This window comes from Oryctolagus cuniculus, chromosome 13 (assembly GCF_051225735.1).
Source record: "Oryctolagus cuniculus isolate XC-2025 breed Fujian yellow rabbit chromosome 13, ASM5122573v1, whole genome shotgun sequence".
NCBI lineage: Eukaryota > Metazoa > Chordata > Mammalia > Lagomorpha > Leporidae > Oryctolagus > Oryctolagus cuniculus.
Window position 1 is genome coordinate 31359984 of NC_142879.1, and position 23099 is coordinate 31383082.

At 43.6% G+C, this 23099-nt stretch overlaps 1 protein-coding gene across 4 annotated transcripts in view; it reads right to left on the reverse strand.

Moving 5' to 3' along the window:
* The window catches only part of ESRRG (estrogen related receptor gamma), a 657282-nt gene that overhangs the window by 617313 nt on the left and 16870 nt on the right, over window positions 1-23099 (reverse strand). The window lies entirely within an intron of this gene.

Below are 23099 nucleotides of genomic sequence, written 5' to 3' on the forward strand. Positions count from 1 at the left end.
ATAACTTGAACATGGGCTGCACTGGATGCATCTTCTCTCTCACCATGCTTCCCTAGTCAACCTCTTGGCTTCCATCTTTTCCCTTTTCCTTGAAGACAGTCTTAAAAAAAAAAAAAGGAGGATACACAGTGTAGGTCCCAGAATAAAACGGCCTGAACTCAGAACACTTACTCAGCCCTTAATCATGTGACCCACAGCAAGTGTCATATCTGTTGTTTGCTTTAGTGTCTCCCCCACCTACCTCCTGGGGAGGCGGAGTGGCTAATGTTCATGTTATGTTTAGCATACTGCTCACAGTTTCCAATCAATGTGAGTTGTTATTTTTAATACTTATGTGCTAACAATTCTTAAATCATAAATTCTATAACTGAAATCCCAACTGTCTTCCTTACCATCAATACAGAGATGCTCTTCAGCAACCAAACTAGCCAGATACAAAAATGAATACATTCTTGACTCAGTTTTCCAAATAGTTTCAGCTTCAAAACTCCCCATCTTGGTTCAAGATATCACTGTCTCTAGGGTCATTCAGCCTGTGTGCAAGACAAACATCTGGGATTCTTTCTCCTTCCTTAGCGTACCTCCCACACCAACAGCACACACATACATGTACACTCATTTAGTTTTAAAGTCATGTGGATTCCATCTTGATAAATTTTCTTATCAATCTTGAGTGTTTTTAAACCATTTTTGAAGGCTACATGCCAGGTCCATACACTGTACCATATTAATTCATACAAACATGACAACAACTTTATGAATTATGTGCTATGACTTCCATGATTAAGACGTAAACACTGGGCAGAAAGAGAGGAAATTTGCTGGGATGCAATCAACAAATAACTCTGGGAAATGGAAGTGAATCCTGGCAGCATGGCCCAGAGTTATGTTCTTTCTCACCACTCATCATTGCTGCTAATTCTTTTTCAATAACAATAATTGGGGGCAGGCATTTGGCCTCGTAGATCAGATACTGCTTGGGATACCCTCATCCCATATCAATGTGCCTGGGTTGAAGTCTTAGCTTCACTGCTGATTCCAGCTTCCCACTAATGAACCCTGGGAGGCAGGGTTGATGGCTCTCCTGCCATGTGGGACACCCAGATGGAGTTCCAGGCTCTTGGCTTTACCCTGGTCCAGCCCCAGCCATTGTGGCCATTTGGAGAATCAACCAGTGGATCTAAGATCTCTCTCTCTCTCCCTCTCTGCAACTTTGCCTTTCAAATAAATAAATAAATCTTTTAAAAAATTATCGAATTTCTGTAAATTGTAATATGAGACATATAGAGGTACACTGAAAAGGCCCTCTTACACAGCATGGGGTAAAATGGGTCCAAGAAGGCTGAACAAGAGCTTAGATGCTTAGAGAGTTGGTCAGGCAGCTGATGAGGGAGAGAGAAGGAAGAGGAAGATGGGGGAATCATGAACAGAGAGAGCCAGGAGTAGGAGACTACAAGCCATTCTATGTCATTCTATGCCACAGGAGTTTAAGAACTCAGTCTGGAAGGCTTGGGTGGGAGATTTGGGCTGGAGTTTGGTTTTACGTAAGAGCAGTTTTCACACATTTATTATGCATTACTTTTATTTTGCTTAGAGGGAGTGGGGAGCCAGTTGAAAGTATGAGAACTAAAGCATGTTCCCTGGGTCAACCTTGGCTCCTTCACTGGTATTTCTGGAAGACTCTGCATGAAGCATGAGTGGAGAGATGCAGAGCTTCCCAGCCAGCTTACGGAGTCTGAACTACACACCACAGCGGGCAACAGTTAAAGGATTTAAAAAGGGGAAGGACACAAGTGTACTGAAGTCAAAGAACAGGTTACTCAGGTAACTGACGCCACTCCCAGCCTCACAATCCTAAACTGCTTTCCTCATCCCTAAGAAGGAAACTCAATCTCTCCCACACTCCAGGAAGACAAATCAGGTGTGAAGCTTCCAAGGTGTCAGTACATTTGTTCTGTTCAAGAAATAGCAAGTAGAGCTGAGGGGCCAAGTAGAATCAGGGGTGGGACAGGGTGGGCATTGCAAATGCTGGGGATGAGATCAGAGAGATGGGAGCCATGGAGGATTCTGACCAGAGAGCAACCTGATCTGATTTATTTGAAACTAATTACCATGTGGTCTGATCCTGGATGCTATCACATAAAAGTACATTGCAACTATTCTTAGAACAGGGCTCCAGGGAGCTGGCATTGTGGTTCAGTGGGTTAAGCCATCTGTTGCTATGTTGGCCTCTCATATCAGACTGCTAGTTCGAATCCTGGCTGCTCAGCTCCCTGCAAATTCACCTGGGAAAGTTGTAGATTTTTGCCCAAGTACTTGAGCCCCTGCTATCCAGATGGGAGAACTAGATGAATTTCCAGGCTGCTGGCTTCAGCCTGGCCTAGTTCTGGCTGTTGTGGCCCTTTGGGAAGTAAACCAGTGGATACCCCTGCTGCCACTCTGCCTTTCAAATAAATAAATTTGAGAATTTGAGAATTTGAGAGAGAGAGAGAGAGAGAGAGAGAGAGAGAACACAAAAGAAAGAACAGGGCTCCACACTGAAAGTATTGTCTACCACTGCTCTTCTACTGGCACCTATTTACTTATTTATTTGAAAGGCAGAATCATAGAGAGAGAGAGAGAGAGGGGAAGAGACAGAGAGGGAGAGATCTTCCATCTGCTGGTTCACTCTCCAAATGGTCACAATAGCCAGGGCTGGGCCAGGCCAAAGCCAGGAGCCAGGAGCTTCCCCTGGGTCTTCCACATAGGTTCAATGGCTCAGGAACTTGGGCCATCTTCACCACTCTCCTAGGAGCATTAGCTGAGAGCTAGATCAGAAGTGGAGCAGCAGGGACTAAAACCAGTGCCCATGTGTGGTGTCAGTGCTGCAGACAATGGCTTTACCTGCTATGCCACGATGTGGGCCCCACTCTACAAATCTGACATCTATTCTTTTATATACTTGGCATTGATTCAAGAAGAAAATGGCCAAAGCAAAAGATGGATTGTTTTCCTTATGACATAAAGATTTTTTTGCTGTTGTTGCTGTTCAAATAAATGTAATATTCTGTTTGGTTCTGATTCCCAGTGACCCTTGCAAACCTACATGCAAATTCAGCTCCATTCCAAGTATGATACCCATAAGAGCTCCTTGTCAAGAGCAATAGGAGAAGCCTAATATTATGCGTTATCATCATTATTCTGAAAGGGAAAGAGAGGGTGAGCTCCAAACAACTGGTTCACTCTTCCAAATGCCCTATATATCCAGGGTTGGGCCAAGGCTGAAGCTAGAAGCCCCATGTGGGTGGTGGGGAACCAACAACTTAAGCCATCGCCTGCTGCCTTCCAGGGTCTGCGTTAGCAGGAAGCTGGAATCAGAAGCCAGGCTTAGTAGTAAAACCCAGAAACTCTGATATAGGACATGAGTATCCTAACTGGCATCTTAACTTCTGGGCCAAATAGCCACCCTGGGATTGCCATTTGTGACTCCTGTAGCCCCTGCTGACAGTGGTGGTATAGCCAGAATGTTGTGGAGAGACTCCTGTTTAATACCTGGACCTACTGAGTGTTCAATTAATTGGTGAAAGCCCTGGAGACTACTATTTAAAACACAAATTGGGGAAAGAGCAAATAGCCACCATCAACTTGCAGCCAACATGCTAAGGTGGAAAAATTTGGTGAGCTTGGATTCAGAAAATCTGGCTCCTGGATGCAGCTCTACCATTCACCAGCTGAAGGGTCTTGGGTACCTCACTGACCTGAATCTTATTTCTTATCTGCTCATGGAGAGGAGAAAGACATAAATGAGATCAAAAGGTTGAAAGTGCTTTGTAAATGATGACAGAGTACACAAAAAGGAATATCACTATGTCATCAGCTGACTAGCCCTCAGCCAGTCTTGAAGCCATGGGACTTGAACATCTTCAGTGAAGACAGAGTAGGACAGGGTCTAGAGCAGCTAGTGTTGGGTGACATGGCACTGAACTGTAAATTAGAAAAGCTGGAAGAAAGTACCAGGGACTTCAAAATTTTCCAGGAAAATGAAAGTAAAGTTAGTTTATTTTGGTGCCCCAAATTAAATCCATGTATAGTTTTCTTCCACTATGCATTTTTCGTGAACTTTTTGAAGACTCCCACGTGGTGACATCATCATGTAATGAGAAGCCACAGTTTTCCCATTCATTGCACATTTCATGTCCAATACTTTGATTTTTGCAATAAATTTTAAAATTTGGTAAGCTGGGGCCGGCGATATAGCGTAGCGGGTAAAAGCTACTGTCTTCAGTGCTGGCATCCCTATGGGTGTCAGTTCCAGTTCCATCCACTCCTCTTCCAATCCAACTCTCTGCTATGGCTTGGGAAAGCACTGGAAGATGCCCCAAGTCCTTGGGCCCCTGCACCCACGTGGGAGACCCAGAAGAAGCTCCTGGTTCCTGGCTTCAGATCAGCCCAGCTCTGGCTGTTGGAGCCATTTGGGGAGTGAACCAGCAGATGGAAGACCTCTCTCTCTCTCTCTACCTCTACCTCTACTTCTGCTTCTGCCTCTCTGTAACTCTACCTTTCAAAAAAAATAAGTAAATGCATCTTTTAAAAACATTTTGTAATCTCTATGGTTTCAAATTGGTCAAAACAAAACTTGTCCTGAGGGCAGAGGCTTCTATGGTAAGTAACAAATCTTGGTGTAAGTTCAAATGATGGGTTAATCTCTAAGGAACGAGATTTGAAGGATCATGGGTTAAGCATGCTCCATATGAATTCCACTGGACAATTCAAATAAATGCAATATTCTGTTTGGTTCTGATTCCCAGTAATCCTTGCAAATCTACATGCAAATTGAGCTCCATTCCAAGTATGATATCCATAAGAGCTCCTTGTCAAGAACAATAGAAGAAGCCTAATATTATGCATTATCATCATTATTCTGGTATTGTCTGACTATATAGAACCAACTCAAGTAACTAAACTCCCTAGTTCTATCATCAAATATCCACTTTGTTCTAGGTATAACTCTAATAATCAATTTTTTAAAGATCATTTTCAGGAGTAGGCATTTGGTGCAGCAGTTGGAATGCCCAAAGCTCATTTTGGAGTCCATGAGTTCAAGTTTTGACTCTGCCTCTTTGTTTTTTCAATGCTTATTCATTTTTCATGTACTTAAAAGTGAGAGAGAGAGAGAGATCTTTCATCCACTGGTTCACTCCCCAAATGGCTATAATAACCAGGGCTGGGTCAGACCAAAGCCAGGAGCCCAGAACTGAAGCTGGGAATTTTAAGTGAGTGGCAGTGGCTCAAGCACTTGAGCCATCATCTGTCATTGCCTAGGATGCATTAGCAGGAAGCTGGATTGGAGAGAGCATCCAGAACTGGAACCAGTGCTCTGATATGGAATGAGGGCGCCCCAAGTGGTGGCTTAACTCACTGCACCACAATGGCTGCCTCTTGAATTTGCTTCTGCTTGAATGCAAACCCTGAGAGGCAATAGGTGGTGGCCCAAGTACTTGAGTCCCTACCATCCATGTGGGAGACCTGGATTGAGTTCTGGGCTCCCAGCTTCAGCCTGCCCCAACCCCAACTACTGAGAACATTTGTGGAGAGACTCTGTGGATGGAAGATTGCTGTCTCTCTTTCAAATAACTAATTTTAAAAGTTCATATGCTACAATCTTAGTGTAGTTCATGCATGCACTAAGTGTTCTGCTGTTGTTAATATCACAATAATTCTATAAGGTAAGCACAATCTCATTTTAGACTTTATAGTCGTTTGGGTTTAAAGAGATCAAACAACTTGGCTAGAACCTGGCTATGGTGGGACCAGGATTTGAACTGATCAGCTCATCCCTAGTCATAAAGATCTCTGTGGTCACCTCTGGCTCCTGAATGCTGTCTGTGCCCGAATCCTTTCTAAAGCCTGAAGACTGCTTGTCCTGGACCTGCTGCTGACTGGTCTCCCTTGGACTCCTGGTTGGCTGGGACAGGTACCACCTACCACTTGCAGGAATTCCCTGATGCTGACCCCACAGCCATCTGCATGGTGACAGATTCTACAAACTATTCCCTGCTTTATTTTCCTCCCTGTACATGGACCATCAGCTTAGTTAGTACCTGCTTCATCCCAGTAACCACATCCAGTCTAAAGGCTCAGGCTTTTCCGGCCTGTGATTGACAACATGTGAAGTTGTTGGCTGTGGCCCTGGAGTCTTCTGGAGGGAACTATTTGACATTGTGACATAGATCCCAATGAAAATATTCATCTTTACCCCAATTCATTTGCTAGATAAACAAAATAAACCTTAAGCATATACAAGCATCATTTTAACAACTAAAGCAGAGTAACTAAATCAGACTGTGATGAATTCAATTGTCTGTGTAGAAGGTAAACATGAATGCAACATTACCAAATTAGCCACCAAAATGATACTCTTAATAGCCACAATTAAAAAAAAAAAAACAAGTCTTCATGGCAGTGCTGTGGTGTAGAAGGTTATGCCTCCACCTTCTGTGCTGGCATCCCATATGGGTGCTGGTTCACATCCCAGCTGCCCCACTTCTGATCCAGCTCCATGCTGGTGGCCTGGGAAAGCAGCTGAAGATGGTACAAGTACTTGGGCCCCTGCAACCATGTGGGAGACCTGGAAGAAGCTCCCAGCTCCTGGCTTTGGCCTGGACCAAGCCTGGCTATTGTGACCATTTGGGGAGTGAATCAGCAGATGGAAGACCTCTTACTCTGTCTCTCCCTCTCTCTGTAACTCTGCCTCTCTAATAAATAAGTAAATCTTTAAAAGGTAAAAAAGTAATGATGCTTGGAATCTCAATATAGGATGAAATCAAGCTTGTCTGGCTTCTCTCTCTCTGCCAGGCCACATCTCAGGGACTCCCCCACTCACACCACACACATGCACACACATGCTCGTGCACACACACACACACACACACACACTCACATGACCTGGTCTCCATAGTTCTCAAAAGTATTTGGTTCAGTGTGAATTGAGATGATAGGGTTAAAAAAGACTTTGATGGTTTTACTTCAAGAACTGGATTGAAAGAAAAAAGCAAAGCTCACACTTGTCAAGGATAAAGAGTGTCACTGGTCAGAAGGGGTTTGCTTGAAACAAAATTTCCCTCTTCGGCTTCTCAGAAATAGTGCCTCTGCTGTTACAAGCCACTGGGCCAACCTGAAGTTTTGCTGACATGGGGATACTCAGCTTTGAATTCTGCCTTCCTCCCACTGGGACCAAGACTGTCTCTAGCCTCAATGCCCATAACCTTGACAACCTCCTTTGCCTCACATTGAATAGGGACAAACACCCCTGTGAGTCTACAGTAGGTAAGAGAGACTGGTGATTAGCATAGCCATTAGCACACTGCTTAGGATGCCGGGGACCCATGTCAGAGTTCCTGAGTTTCAGACCCAGCTCCACTTCTAATTCCAGCTTCCCGCTAACGTGCACCCTGGGAAACAGCAGATGATGGCTCAAATACTTAGCTCCATGCCATCCATGTGGGTGATCACACGGAGTTCCAGCTTCCTGGCTTTGACCTCGTCCTGCCTCAGTTACTGTAGGGCATTTGTATAATAAACAAACAGATAGAAGATCTCTCTTGTCTTTCTCTCTCTCTGCCTTCAAATAAAAAAAAAAAGAAAAATGTAAAAATAAATAAAACAAAGCATTCAACACTATAAACAGCCTTCAGGCAAACAACACATCTTGTCTAATTTTATATGTTCACCATGCTCCACGAGCCTATCAGGATTTCAAATCTGGAGTCCCGCTTTCCCCCCTCCATTTACCACCTCCCTGAAACAGAAAATACAGTTTTAAACTGGAGCAATTAAGATGGTTTTACTAGATCTCGATTTATTAATTAGACTGTTTTCCACATGTTATTGTGTTTTGTAAGCTAAAAAGAGACAATACAGCAGACATAAAACCTTGACCAATCTCATTACCTCCCAATGATGTTACTCCAGCTTTATCTTATAACTCGATGGGAAAAAAATAAAATTGGTTTTTCTACTGGTCTGATGTTTGCTATATCAGAAAAATTAAAAATAAGCAAATAACAGTACTTCCAGGCTCCCCTTCCTAAGGACATTTGATAAGATATCCTTTTCTAATGTTCACTAAATTATGCATGATCCCAACTTTTCTGCCTTGGATTAACAGGTTTAGCTCACATTAATTTTTATTAGTGGTGATATCACCCAGCATTCAAACTACAACCATAATTTATTCATGGATGAATCAAATGTCAATGCTTCCTTGATAGAGTTCTGTGTGATTTCTAGTTATGTTCTTTTACTTGGAAGCTAAAACTTATACATATATATTGCACTTTTCCCCCCTCAGGGTTAGTTTGAGAAGTTGGTTTTATTAGGCACCAGACATAGGAAAAGGTTCTAGTTCTTCTTAATAGTTGCATTTAAATGCATATATGAATGTTTCATTGTAGGTAGTGGGGACTGAAAGTTCACAAGGAAGTTACCTATTAGATATATGGTCTGTTTCTATGCTCAAAGTTAATGCTGAAACGTATGAAAAACTCCCCTAAAATTCAGACTGAGCTACTTATGCACAAGACCCATAGGATTGGCCTCCATACAATTATTTAAGATGTTATAAAGAGTGTTTTCCATCTTTCTTATGCTTGGAAATAGTTAGATTTTATGACTGCTGAGTCAGAGCCAAAAAATATAATTTTATGCCATAAAATACAACCTTTTCCTTTGGCTGTAGAAATTTATATGTACATATTTATGTGCATAGAGATAAAAAAAAATCTTCATAAACAGAGTGGCCCATTTGAGATGAACTCTATTTAAAGCATGTCGTTCTCAACTCTGATGATATTATTGCCATGTTTTAAAAAAATCAGTAACTCCTCATAACTCACCAAATTACAAATAAGTAATCTAAACTAGTATTTTTTTAAAAAAATGTTTTCTGCCTTTCCTTTTTATTCTACCACACAACCGCTTAACCTAGTCAAAAGAGACCAAAGTTTTGGTTCTCTCTCAAACCCCACCACTGTTTCCATTTGTCAAAGTCCTAGTCATTCCTTCATATATCTTCTGAAATGCCACATCTGGAAGGCATTCCACATCTCCTATAAATATCACATCTGAGCCATCGTGACTTCCCTAGTTCATTGCAGCACTCTCATGCAATTTGCCATAGCTTTGCTTTGCTGTGTACTTACAGGTACCCTTTCCTCGGTATCCTCCCTTCTCTCCCTTAAGTCCACACATTCCATGAGGCTGGAAATGCTCATCTCTAAGGGCTTCAGCATCTAGCCCAAGCTTACATGAAGCAGCTGCTGAATTAAATAGAACGAGGGGCAAGCATTTGTACAGAATAGTTAAAATAGCACTTGGGGTGCCTGCAACCCATACCGGAGTAACTGGGTTTGAGTCCTGGCTCCATTTCCAATTCTAGCTTTCTGCTAATGCATCCCCCTGGGACACAGCAGGTGATGCCCCAAATACTTGGGTCCCTGTCACACATGGGAAGCCCAGATGACTCCTAGTTTTGGGCTGCTAGTTTGGGCCTGGCCTAGTCTTGGGTATTACGGGCATTTAGGGAGTGAACCAGCAGATGAAAGCTTTCTCTCTCTCCCTTTCAAATGAAATAAAAATGCTAAAAAAATAAAAATAGAATAGCTTTAAAAAATTACAACATGAACAAATGTACCACAGCTTGCATGGGCACATATATTAAAATTGTGGTACCTAGTATCTCACACACAAAAATGCAAGGAGACTGCCTAGAAGACAGGAGCTTTAGCCACCAGGAAGATTCTGGGCAATATCAAATGCACAAGCACAAAATATCAGCTGATTTTCTCCACCAAGCTGCTCGCTAAGATGCTCAGCTGTGAATCTTTCTAAACCAGTAGAGAGAATATTCTAATTCCATGGTAGGGAATGAGAACACATCTTTCCATTTAGATGCTATGTGAGGCCCCTTCACAAGGCCATTGAGCAAAAACACACACATCAAAAAAAAAAAAAAAAAAAAGGGCTAAAAACGTTACATTCTGTTCCATGTGCTTTCTTTCCATACCCACAGGCACAGATCTCGAGACCATCTGAAATCCAGGAAAGGAAAAAAATAATGTCCTCTTCCTTATAATCAAATGTGTTTCTTGCTTACGGTCTGAGGTGAACTAAAGGAAGTACCCAGTCATTCTGGATACTTCATCAAAGGAGTGGGGAAACAGCAAGCATTGTCAAGTGTTAATGGTGGTGGAGGGGGATACTCTCACCAGATGCCATATTTACTTAAATTAACTTCCAATACTTCATTTTTTCTTCTGTAATTTTTATTTATTTGAGAGGTGGAGAGATAGGCAGAGACATCTCTCACCAGGTGGTTCACTCCAGGAATACCTACAATGGCCAAACCAAAACGGAGTGAGGGACTCTATCCAGGTCTCCCCCAATGGTGGCAGGGAACCAGTCACTTGAGCCATTCCTGCTGCTTCCCAGGGTGCACACTAGCAGGAAGTTGAATTCACAAGCAAAGCCAGGATTTGAGAATGCAAGCACTCCGATATGGGATGTGGGCATTTTGACAGCTTTTGACAGGCAGAGTGAGACAGAGAGAAAAGTCTTCTTTTTGTTGGTTCACCCCCTAAATGGCCGCTTGGCCCGGCGCACTGCATCAGTCCGAAGGCAGGAGCCAGGTGCTTCTCCTGCTGTCCCATGTGGGTGCAGGGCCCAAGCACTTGGGCCATCCTCCACTGCACTCTCGGGCCACAGCAGAGAGCTGGACTGGAAGAGGAGCAACCAGGACAGAATCCGGCGCCCCAACTGGGACTAGAACCTGGGGTGCCAGTGCTGCAGGCAGAGAATTAGCCTAGTGAGCCGAGGCACCGGCCTGACATAGTTTTAACTGCTAGACCAAACACTTCCTGCAAGTACCTTCCTAAGCCATGTGTTTCCCATTACCATAAACCATCCTTTGGGTTTGAGAGAAGGTTGACTACAATTCACTCAAACGGCTCTTATAGCCATGGGAGTCAAGTATTCTTGATGGAAGGATATTTAAAGTTATCCAATATTCAAGAAAAAATCTGGGTAACGAGACAGGTGAAGTTGGTAAAGTTTAAAAGCATGACTGAAAAAGATGCCAAAAAAGTCAAAAAAGCTGTTACTGGTAAAATTGTTGCAGCTTATAAACAGATCTGGCCTTAGTGAATTCTGAGTTTAGGTTTGTGACTTCCAGAACACACCCTATCCTTCAAGGGAGTGTCTTTAAGGCAGAGTGAGTGAGCCATAACCTTTCCAAGGGTGGAACTCGTTCCTGTTCAGTTAGTTTCTAATTTTTTTTTTTTTTTTGACAGGCAGAGTGGACAGTGAGAGAGAGAGAGACAGAGAGAAAGGTCTTCCTTTTTGCCCTTGGTTCACCCTCCAATGGCCGCCGTGGCCGGCGCGCTGCGGCCGGCGCACCGCGCTGATCCGATGGCAGGAGCCAGGAGTCAGGTGCTTTTCCTGGTCTCCCATGGGGTGCAGGGCCCAAGCACTTGGGCCATCCTCCACTGCACTCCCTGGCCACAGCAGAGGGCTGGCCTGGAAGAGGGGCAACCGGGACAGAATCCGGCGCCCCGACCGGGACTAGAACCCGGTGTGCTGGCGCCGCTAGGCAGAGGATTAGCCTAGTGAGCCGCGGCGCCGTTAGTTTCTAATTCTAAGCAACATTATAAACTTGCTTATTTTGTTGCTAATTAGAAAGCTTTCCCAAGGCCACACCCAGAAGTTCATATGTCAGCCTTCTCTTCATTAGCCAGGGCACAGACAACACATAGCAAATAGACTGCCACTCCCACCCAGTGCCCCCCATCCATGCAGGCATTGCTAATCAACTGTGGCACCCTCTTGCACACACCCAACATGGCCTCAGAACTTTTCTCAGCACAACACTCTGAAAAGCAACTGCCAGTTGATCAGAGTGAGTTGAAATCACTCTTCCGTCTTTGTGTTAAAGAAGTCCCTTCAAATCACCTAAATTTATGTAGTTTGGCTTCCAAAATATAAGTGCTCCTCATCATTTTTTCTCTTGTAATTCTGCTTGAACTTCTGCTTGCTCATAACAAGAGCAAACAATTGCCCATTTGCTTCTTTCTTGATTTCATCCCCCAAATCTGGCTTATTATTACGATTTCAGCTTCCAAGCCATTGCAGGCATCTGATTTTTTTTTTTTTTTTTTTTTTTTTTTGGACAGGCAGAGTTAGACAGTGAGAGAGAGACAGAGAGAAAGGTCTTCCTTCTGTTGGTTCACCCCCCAAAATGGCCGCTACGGCCGGTGCGCTGCGCCAATCAGAAGCCAGGAGCCAGGTGCTTCCTCCTGGTCTCCCATGCAGGTGCAGGGCCCAAGCACTTGGGCCATCCTCCACTGCCCTCCCGGGCCACAGCAGAGAGCTGGCCTGGAAGAGGAGCAACGGGGACAGAATCCGGCACCCCAACCAGGACTAGAACCCGGGGTGCCGGCGCCGCAGGCAGAAGATTAGCCAAGTGATCTGCTGAGCCGGCCCAGGCATCTGATCTTAACTTTTACCAAAGAGGCTCTCAGCTTTAGTTTCCTAGTAGGTACTAGGGTCAGGCCTGCTTTTCCCCAGTCTTTTCACGAGTGTCACTCACAAGTAAAGACCAATGTCCAGGTAGTTCCAGAAGAATGCTTGTTTTATTTTTGTTTTGCATACTCTAACTGTAAAGCCAAACAAGAAAGTGTCCTAGGGCCTGGTGTCCATTTAACAAATAGAACAGAGGACAGTCACTAGGGGTAAGAAGCCCAAGACATCATGAAGTCTTGCTGCCATGACAGGCTCACTGAAGCTGAAATTGTCCTAGGACTCCTTGTACTATCCCCTCTAACATCACTTTAAAAGCACTGGGTCTCCATGGCTCATCTAAGTTCAGGAACCCACCATACCCCTCTCACATGGGATGTGGTTGCACTCTGTATTTCACTACTCTACCCTTTTCAGCACCAAACTCAACAACTAGGTCACTGACTCTTGCGGGAGACCATAAAATAGGGTAGGCTATGCAACAGAAATTAACAAATGGCCCATTCCACCAGGGATTCCTGCAACTTCAAAATGTATATAGATTAGTCCATGACATTCAAAACTATGGAAATATTTTGAATGAGCCAAAGAAGAAAGAATAAAGTCATATTCAAAACACTTAAAAGATTTCAAAAACTTCAGAAAATTTTAGGGCAAAAAGGTTTCTGTAAGAATATTTCTCTGGATTGAAATTCCTTAGGCCTCTCTCTGGAGCCAGAATCCTTTGAACCGTCTACCACATTTTCAGCTGTCATTGGCTCTCAGGAGGTGCAACTGTCACCATCCATTCCCCAAGAGTTGGGCAGTTTGAGAGGGCCCTGACAGTCAGACTAAAAATGGAAACAGTGGAAAACTAAAAATGGCCACAAATTATTTGTTCCTCACTCATTGAGAAACCAATAGTTCTACCCATTGCATGTGAGCTATTTGAATTCAGCAAAAACGACATTCTGGGACTTGCCTGGCTAATTCATAAGTAACTTTGCAGCTTCTCTCTGGGCCTCCAGAAACATTCTCTCAGAACATTCCCTCTGGGAATCCCCCCCCCCATCAAGCTGTGACAAGTCCATGCAACAAGGGGAAGCTACCCTTGAATGTAGACACTCAAATCAACAGTCCCACTTGAGCCCCCAGGTAAGAGTCAGCAGCCCTGTGCGTGGCCCATCTGGATGGCAGCCCATTCAAAGTTCCAGATAACCACATCCCTGCCCAGCCAACACCTTCCTGCAGCTGCAGAGGAAACCCCAAGAAAGCACTAGGCAGCCAAGCTCTTCCCAAGTCCCAGATCCTCACCATCATGAGGAAAATAAAACGGCTCTTTTAAGAGGCTGATTTTCACATGGCTGAATATAACTGCAGCAGAACCTGTTATCAGGGGCAGATTCTGTCATACAAATCCAAAACATGTGGCACTGGTTTGGGTACAAAGCGGCAGGTGTAAACTCTTAGGTCCGTGTGGAGATGGTCAGTGAAAGCTGGAAGAACCTCAAGGAGATGAGACTTTGAAGGACAGAACAGAAATGATAATGGGGGGCTGGAGAGAAAAGGCAGCTGCATGAAATTCTGGCAGAACGGTTAGCAATGTTAATGCCTACAGTAATGTACAAGACAGGAGAGACAGGGACCTAAGCTCAGAATAGGACTATGAGATTTCCAGGCAGAATGTTGAAAATGCTTCTTGTAGCTGCATACAATAAAATTCAGGGAGGCCAGTGTTGCAGTGTAGCAGGTTAAGCTGCCACCTGTGATATCAGCATCCTACAAGGGCGCTGATTCAAGTCTCTGCTGCTCCACTTCCATTCCAGCTTCCTGCTAATGAACCTGGGAAAGCAGAGGAAGATGGCCTGTTTTTGGGCCCTTGCCACCCATGTGGAAGACCTGGATGGAATTCCAGGCTCAGCCCTGGTTGTTGCAGCCATTTGGGGAATGAACCAGCAGATGGAAGACCTTTCTCTCTTTGTCTCTCCCTTTCTCTCTAACTCTGCCTTTCAAATAAATAAATAAATATTTTTTAAAAAGAATTATACAGGCCGGCGCCGCGGCTCACTAGGCTAATCCTCCGCCTAGCGGCGCCGGCACACTGGGTTCTAGTCCCGGTTGGGGCGCCGGATTCTGTCCCGGTTGCCCCTCTTCCAGGCCAGCTCTCTGCTGTGGCCAGGGAGTACAGTGGAGGATGGCCCAAGTGCTTGGGCCCTGCACCCCATGGGAGACCAGGAAAAGCACCTGACTCCTGGCTCCTGCCATCGGATCAGCGCGGTGCGCCGGCCGCAGCGCGCCGGCCGCGGCGACCATTGGAGGGTGAACCAACGGCAAAGGAAGACCTTTCTCTCTGTCTCTCTCACTGTCCACTCTGCCTGTCAAAAAATAAATAAATAAATAAATAAAACAAAAATAAAAAAAATAAAAAGAATTATACAATAAATTTTAGGAAGTGAGACATGGATTAAAGAAAACATTGTCCAAAAAAATTGTAGTGGAATAAGAAGAATTACAAAGAATTTCAGGCTTACTGGGGTTCAAAATAAACTGTTTCTCATGTCTAGTCTCTTTCAAAAAGGGTTATCAACATTAGAAATAGTTCATTACTTCCAGGTAAAGATCGAGTTCAGAGTCTTCAGTAAGACATCAGAGAGATGTGGAAGGGTGGCTCACAGAAACTGTAAGCTACACACTGGACTCCTACGCCTCGCAGACTCTGTCATGAGCAGACCTTGTATCCCACAGCTAAAGGCATCCCACAGCAGCCTGCTACAGGGCTGAAGAAGGAGACAGACTTACCTTGAAGAGATGTGTAGGTGAAGCTTTTGATGGCTAGAGAAAATGCCAGTAAGTCATGGGAAATCCATGCCTTTTTGAGAGAAGCAATTTATGGGCAGAAGAGCTACTGGCCTGGACTAAGAGGGACAGAGACAGTACAAAAGGCACAGGAGTCTCAAGCCTCCTATCCTTCTACCAGGAAGACACCAGCCAAGAAAGCTACTCAGCTGAAGTTAGGGGCTGTTTTTATTACTATTAAGGAAAGGGAATTCCAAGGGGAAACCCATGTATGAGAACATGGAGACTAAAGCTTCAGAGATTCATTCATTCCAAGTCAGCAAGACAGGATCCCAGTCAAGGAACTGGCAATACATGGCCGGCTCAATTTCACTGTGAGTTAGTGACTGCCTTATGTCTCCTGTCCCACCTCCTGCTTTTTGAATAGGGCTGTTTATAGTAGTTCTCTTATCTCTGTATCACCATCATATACCGGGTGAGGAGGTGGTAGTAGGGTATGTCATTTATCTTCAGATTAAGAGAAACCATTTTTAAAAAAATTTTTTTGACAGGCAGAGTTAAACAGTGAGAGAGAGACAGAGAGAAAGGTCTTCCTTTTGCCGTTGGTTCACCCCCCAAATGGCCGCTACAGCCGGCGCACTGCGCTGATCCGAAGCCAGGAGCCAGGTGCTTCTCCTGGTCTCCCATGTGGGTGTAGGGCCCAAGCACTTGGGCCATCCTCCACTGCACTTCCGGGCCACAGCAGAGAGCTGGACTGGAAGAGGGGCAACCGGGACAGAATCCAGCGCCCCAACCAGGACTAGAACCCAGGGTGCTGGCGCCGCAGGCAGAGAATTAGCCTAGAGAAACCATTTTTAAGCAAGTGTCTGTCCTCAGAGACCCCATCCTGGACCGGACAGAGAGCAACATCCTGAAATTTAAACCAACACTACGATGCAAAGGAACTTTCAGAGCCCTGGGAGGGAGTCATTTTTACTCAGAAAGGACATAAATAGTTACCAGAGGGCAAACTGGTTGATTAAGAAGCTCTTCGAATTCCTTGCTCTTCCTCCCTAATAGAGAGAGCAGGATTCCTGACACTACTTATAGATAAGACTCAGCACACATGTTTGGGGTCTTTTCTTACACTGCACCACAAAAACCATCAAGATCGGAAATTTCCTGCTAGTTTGATACTTGCAACTGTACATCAGCACTAGGTAGAAGAAAATAACCAAGACTAAAAATGTGGTAGTGAGTGAAGAGTAAACTTTGTTCTGGGTCTTGGAGGCATCAGGAAGCCTCAGGTTCCACTGAGTTCCTGTTTTTCCCTTCCTACCCCCATGGATGCAAATGGCAGCATCAATACAATCTATTCCAGCTTTACAGCATTGCAGAAAGGCGGAAAACAACTGGTAGTCCCGGTTCCAGGTGTCCAACTACAGCTATGTTCACACTGTAGTCCAAAGCAGAATGGAGACAGTTAGACTCACTAAGTAAACGTAAGGTGCACTTTGTTTCACAGGATGAGAAATCACAGACTTATTGGCATCTTTCAGGGCTCAGGGTTCACTCTGACTGTAGATCAGCAGACCCAGAGTCAATGCGGCGGCAGCTCGCCAGGAACACTGGTGCTCCTCAGGGTGGGATGCACCTGTCACTTGTGCATGCAGGGGCTTAAGGCTTCACACAGAACTGTGACCTGCTCTCTGTGGAGGGGTGTGTGGCATGTGGGGAGTGGACAGCACCACTGGGCTGCTGAGCGAGAGGGTCTCTGTGCAATACTGTGTGCCTTCCTCCAGTTTTAGCCAAAACACAGCTTCGCATTTATCCCTTCCTATGTGAAAATTCTCCACTTGAGAGAAACTAAGTCCAGAGAGGGCAGCCTTTGAAGTCTGTTTTTCTATCTTCTCCTCCAGACTGAACCATGTAGGGAGAAGCATCTTTCAGCCTACGGCCACACCACCCTGACCGCGCCCGATCTCGTCTGATCTCAGAAGCTAAGCGGGGTCGGGCCTGGTTAGTACTTGGATGGGAGAAACATCTTTCTTCTTTGTGTCTCCAGGGCACACCAAGTGCATGCCATATGACAACCACGTGACTGGTGCTCAATGAGTGTCGGTTTACATGAAGAGTCTCATGCATGCACGTTCCTGAACACCCCCCCCCCTGCCTACCCCATCTTCCGGGTTTCAGCAGAATAGGCAGGCAAACTCTGCCATCTGTGATCTGCAAATGGTCCCTACTCAACAACCCACCCACCCAATAACCACTCTATTGCATCTCCCATGCTCGTCTTCTTATTCACTGTGCTCCACTTTCACTATCCTTCTGGTGCAAAAAACGCCAAACATTTCATATCCCCTTTCCTTCGTAGCACTTATTGTTATCTTATACTTGGTATCTATCACCTACTGATATTGTTCACTCTGTCTCTACTAATATGTAACCTCTAAGAACCCCTTTGATCTGTTTCATTCACCACCCAGCACCCAGAGCAGTGCCTGATAGTAGATAGTCATCCAATATCAAATTGATCAATGAATGAGTTTATAGCATGCTGAATTCCAATCTACAGACTGATAACTTTTGAACATATTTCTCAATGGTAATTTTTATTATAAATGGATGTAGAGGAAAAGACTGAATGAAAGATTTATTAATGTGTTTTTTCCCTAAGATTCTGATCTCACACTCAGCCTGTTAAAATGTCTAGAGTCTGTGTAAGTATTATAGATAAAATAGATTAAGATAGGTACTTTTTCCATTTTATGGATATAAATATCTTAATTATCTTGAGAGGAATGTATTAAGCCATCATCATGGATAACAGTGATTGCTACTCGGTCCTAACTCTGGTTGTCATCTCATTGGCAAGTTCCCAAATAGATCATAATGATTTGCTGCTAATTCAAACCAAACTAATAACAATTCATGAGTTTCCTGATGTTCTTCAACAAGTGAGCTCCTGTAGTATCTATTGGACTTATGGGCAATACTTCATCTAAAAGCTAAATGTTTTGACTGTAAAGATGCCTATTTGAAATATAAAATGGTAATAAGTAGAACAAATACCATGCCTTATGAATTTACGAGGAAAGCAGTTCTCAATAACCCCTCCATATTTTAACACCCATGCTGTCATAATATTTTACTTAAGTCTTATTTTCTGTTCTGATTCTGACATTATTCATGAAGGACAGAAAATAAAAGGAATCAGTCACATGTTACTGAGAATGTGACAACCAGGATACTTTCTAGTTGTAAAGACAGTGCAGGCATATTTAGGGCTCTGCTTTTCTCCCTTCAGCCTGGCTGCTTGCCCTCACCTTGGACTACCTTCCTCATTGATGTCTCTGCTGACTGTCTCTCACCCCGTATCACCCCTTTGGATTGGTGGTAGCTGTGGAGTTGGCAAGAATCTCTACTACTGGATGAATTAGAAAATCTGGAGCCTTGAGAATGGGACATATACTAACTGACAGTAATCATAATCCTGGGTTAATAATAATAATAATAATCCTGGGTAAATCATTTATCTTATTAAACCTAAATTTCCTTGTCTATAACATTGGTACTTAAAGAATGTTTAATGTGTAGGACTTTTAAAATGCTTTGTAAAAACAAAAATGCCATATTGTTGACCATTATTAACATAAAGGACAGATGGACAATAAAAGTATTATAGATAATAAAAACATTGGCTGAGTTCAAACCCTCAATCTGGTACCAAGCAACTCTGGGACCCTGAAAAGCCACATCTCTTCTCTGAGCCCCAGTTTAGTATATGTATGAAGGAGATAATATTACTTCATAGAGCTTTGTAAGGATTAAATGAAGGTAAATGATTTAAAAACTAAATGAAATTAAACAAAATTAAGGTCTTACGCTTGGTAAGCACCCCTTAAATACTTGACATTATACTATTTGTTAATAAATCCATTTCCAGGTGCTGCCTGTGAATGTGGCTTTCCTTTGACCAAACAAAAAACCTTGGGGTCTTTAATCTCCACAAATTGACACATACCTTCAGCTTCTCTGGAATGTTTTTTAACTCTCAATACTTCCAGAGGGTACTTATAGAAAGCAATTTGTGAAATAATTCAGTTTAAAAGGTCAAGCAGATGATGCATATTTAATGTTTTACCAAAAAGTTCAAACCTCTTTATGTTTCACCAAACGTTGCATTGACCTTGCCTTCATAAATCTATCTTTGTCTCTGTAAAGCCTTTATCTTAAGAATCACCCTAATCTAGGGACAGTAGCCAGAAAATGTTCAGTGCTTACAATGTGCCAGACTTTGTTCTAAGCATTATGCTGGTAATAATACTTTTCCAATGCTCCCAGCAACCATATGCAACAGGTATATTACTTACCCCATCATCCACGTGGGGACACTGAGAAACAAGGAGTCACATGAAATAAGCCAGTCCAAAAGGGACAAATATCATGTGTCCTCCCTGATCGATGGCAACTAAACGAGCATCTAAAATGATACCCATTGAAGTGAAATGGACACTATGAGAGACAATGACATGATCAGCCCTTGTTTAGACTGTTGAGGAACAACTTACTATTTTATTCCTTTTAGTATTTGTTGTTGTTGTTGTTGTTTTTGCTCTGTTTGTTCTACTTAATACCACTGGTTGAACTCTGTAATCAATGCACAATCATTCTTAGGTGTTTAAAATTAACAGAAAAGTGATCTCTGTTAAATATAGGAGTGGGAATGAGAGAGAGAGAGAAGATATATAGGTCGGCACATGCTCACTTGGACTTACCTCCAATGGTGGAACTAGAAATGTGCCAGGGGATTTCAACTCAATCTTATCAAGGAGGCATGTACCAATGCCAGCGCACTTGGTAAAGTGATAAGTATAAGTACATAACCGATCAAAAAGATAGGGTAAGTGTCGAAGAGATTTCACAAATAAGACCAGTGTAAGCAAATAATGAAGGATAGAATCAAAAGGGAGAGAATGATCCTGCAGGGGAAGCAGGACACCCAGCAGACTCATAGAATAGCAAACGCCCCAAACAGCACTCCGGCCTCAGAATCAACCTTGGGACATTTGAATCTGGCTAAAAGGCCCATGGGAGTCTCACAGGCATGGAAAGCCATAACACGGTGGCAAAAACAACCTAAATGAAAGACCCTGGTGAACAAGACCCCAGCAGAAGGAACAGGCCATCAAGGAGGGAGGCACCTTTCTCTGAAGGGAGGAAGGAACCTCCACTGTGATATGGCCTTGACTAAACAAGTTCAGAGTTGGTGAACTCAAGGGGCTTCCATAGCCTAGACAGCTCATGGCAAGAGCCTTGGGGGATTGCTGACACCATAAATAAGAGTGCCAATTGTTAAATCAACAATGGGAGTCACTGGGTACAGGCTCCCCATGTAGGATCTCTGCCCTTAATGTGTTTTACTATGAAACTTAAAGACAACACTACTAGTCGAACAATACCCTATACCTTGTGTGGTTGTGTGAGGGCAGCCTGTTGAAATCCTTGCTTAGTGTATACTAAGTTGATCTTCTGTATATGAAGGTGATTGAAAATGAAACTCAATGAAGGGCGGGATGGGAGAGGGAGTGGGAGAGGGGAGGGCCGCGGGAGGGAGGGAGGTTGGGGGTGGGGGAAGCCACAACAATACAAAAGTTGCACTTTGTAAATTCACATTAAATTAAAAAAAATAATAACTCACTGAAAATTCCACTAGTAAAGTGGTTAAGGGAAGAAATGAACCCAAGCAGTCTGAATCTGGATCCTGGGCTCTGAGACACTGTACTGCACCTCTTCACACAGACACCAGCAGTTTTAAGGTCTACATCCAGCCTGGCTACCTCTGTGACCTAAAGTTACTGAATAGCTGGCAGATGTACACTTTGTACTGTATGGACCTAGCCCCAGTCTAGTCATGTCAGGCATAGCCATTAAAATCTCTACTATTGAGCTTTTAGTCACATGATGCTCAATTCTGATTCACATCATTAAGACTGGCCCAAAGAAACCACGGGCTCATTTAAGTCACCCACTGTCTCCTCTGTTTACATATTAATAGGGGTTATACGATATTACAAAAGAGAATGAATCACACATACAAAAAAATGCATGCAAACAGGGAATAAACACATTCCTTAGCCTCAATTATTTGCCTGTTTCATGTGGGAGTAAGGTAAATACATGTCATTAAGATATTGATATTTTTAAAAGATTTATTTATTTGACAGGCAGAGTTACAGAGAGGGAAATACAGACAGGGGAGAGGGGAAGGGGGGGGGAGGGAGTTCTTCCATGCACTGGTTCACTCCCCAAATGACCACAATGACCAGAGCTGGGCGGATTAGGAATTAGGAGCTTCTTCCGAGTCCCCCATGTAGGTGCAGGGGCCCAGGCATTTGGGCCATCATCCACAGCTTTCCCAGGCCCTAGCAGAGAGCTGGATCAGAAGTGGAGCAGCCAGGACTCAAACCAATGCCCATACGGGCCGCAGGCAGAGACTTCATCTACTACACCACAGTGCTGACCCAGATATTGATTTCTTGAGGTGGGCATTTGGTGCAGTGAATCAGATGACACTTGGATACCTGCATCCCATTTTGGAGGGCCTGGATTCAATCCCGGGTCCGCTCCTGATTTCAGCTTCCTGAATATGTACAGCCCAGGAGGCAGTAGGTGATGGCTCAAGTGCTTGGGTCCCTGCTACCTGAGAGACCTGGATTGAATTCCTGGCTCCTGACTTCTGCCTGTCCTAGGACTTTAAGGGCATTTGGGGGAGTAAACAGTGAATGGAAGCTTTCTCTCTATCACATATAAATAAAATTACAGATTTCAAATAAAACAATAAAGATGATGTATCCAATTTGAGGATTAGAGTGAAAGAAATTCTTATCCCTCTCTGGGTTTACGAAACTAAAATTCATTGCTCTGCACAGAGTTCAGAGTTCAAACAAGGCCTCGCACTTCTGAATTTTAAAGGGCTCACATCCCAAACCCTTCCCATTGCTTTTATAGACCTGGATTTGTCTCACCATAGACAGAAGCTGTGTGTGTGGTTACAGCTAAATTCAACAGAATCAAAAATATTGTTCTACCACTCTGACTTCACAAAACAATGGTGGCCCTTCAACAATAATCCCTTCAGACACATGCTGTGAAAATAACCCAACAACAGACCATGGCAGGGTCTGAATTCCTCTCTAGATCTGTCCTAATGACCCAACTTCCCATACACATTAAAAAAAAAAAAGCTACAAAGTAAATAGTACAGTTTACGTTACCTTTGTATCTGCCAACTTTTCCCTATGAATGTATTCTAATTTCCTTTGCTTCTGCAACATGAAGGCCATGGTTCATTTTTATAGTATGATGTCTGGATTTTTCTCGAGGCTTGGCTGGCTTTGATTTACTTAGAAGACAGTGTCCCTTGAGCCAACATTATGTGATTTTTAAAATAACAGAAGCATTATTTGAAACAAAGGTTGGATTGGGAAGTGAAGGTAAGCTTACAGTTTAATTATATTTTGTGTCATAGTGTACCTTCTCAGCCAGGGATTTCAAACAACCTAGCATTGAGCCACAACTCGCCCTTCCAGTTTTCTGCCACCTCCCTCTTCCCCTATTACTGGTATGGGAGAGATTGTGTGGGTGTTGCAGTTAGCTGGATCATTTATTCACAAACATTTACTGGGCAAATATTATGTATAAGTTACAGTGATAGATACTGGAGATACAATTAAAAAGATGAACTATAATAATAAGTACATGTTGCTGCATTCTTTTGAGGGGCTCTGAAT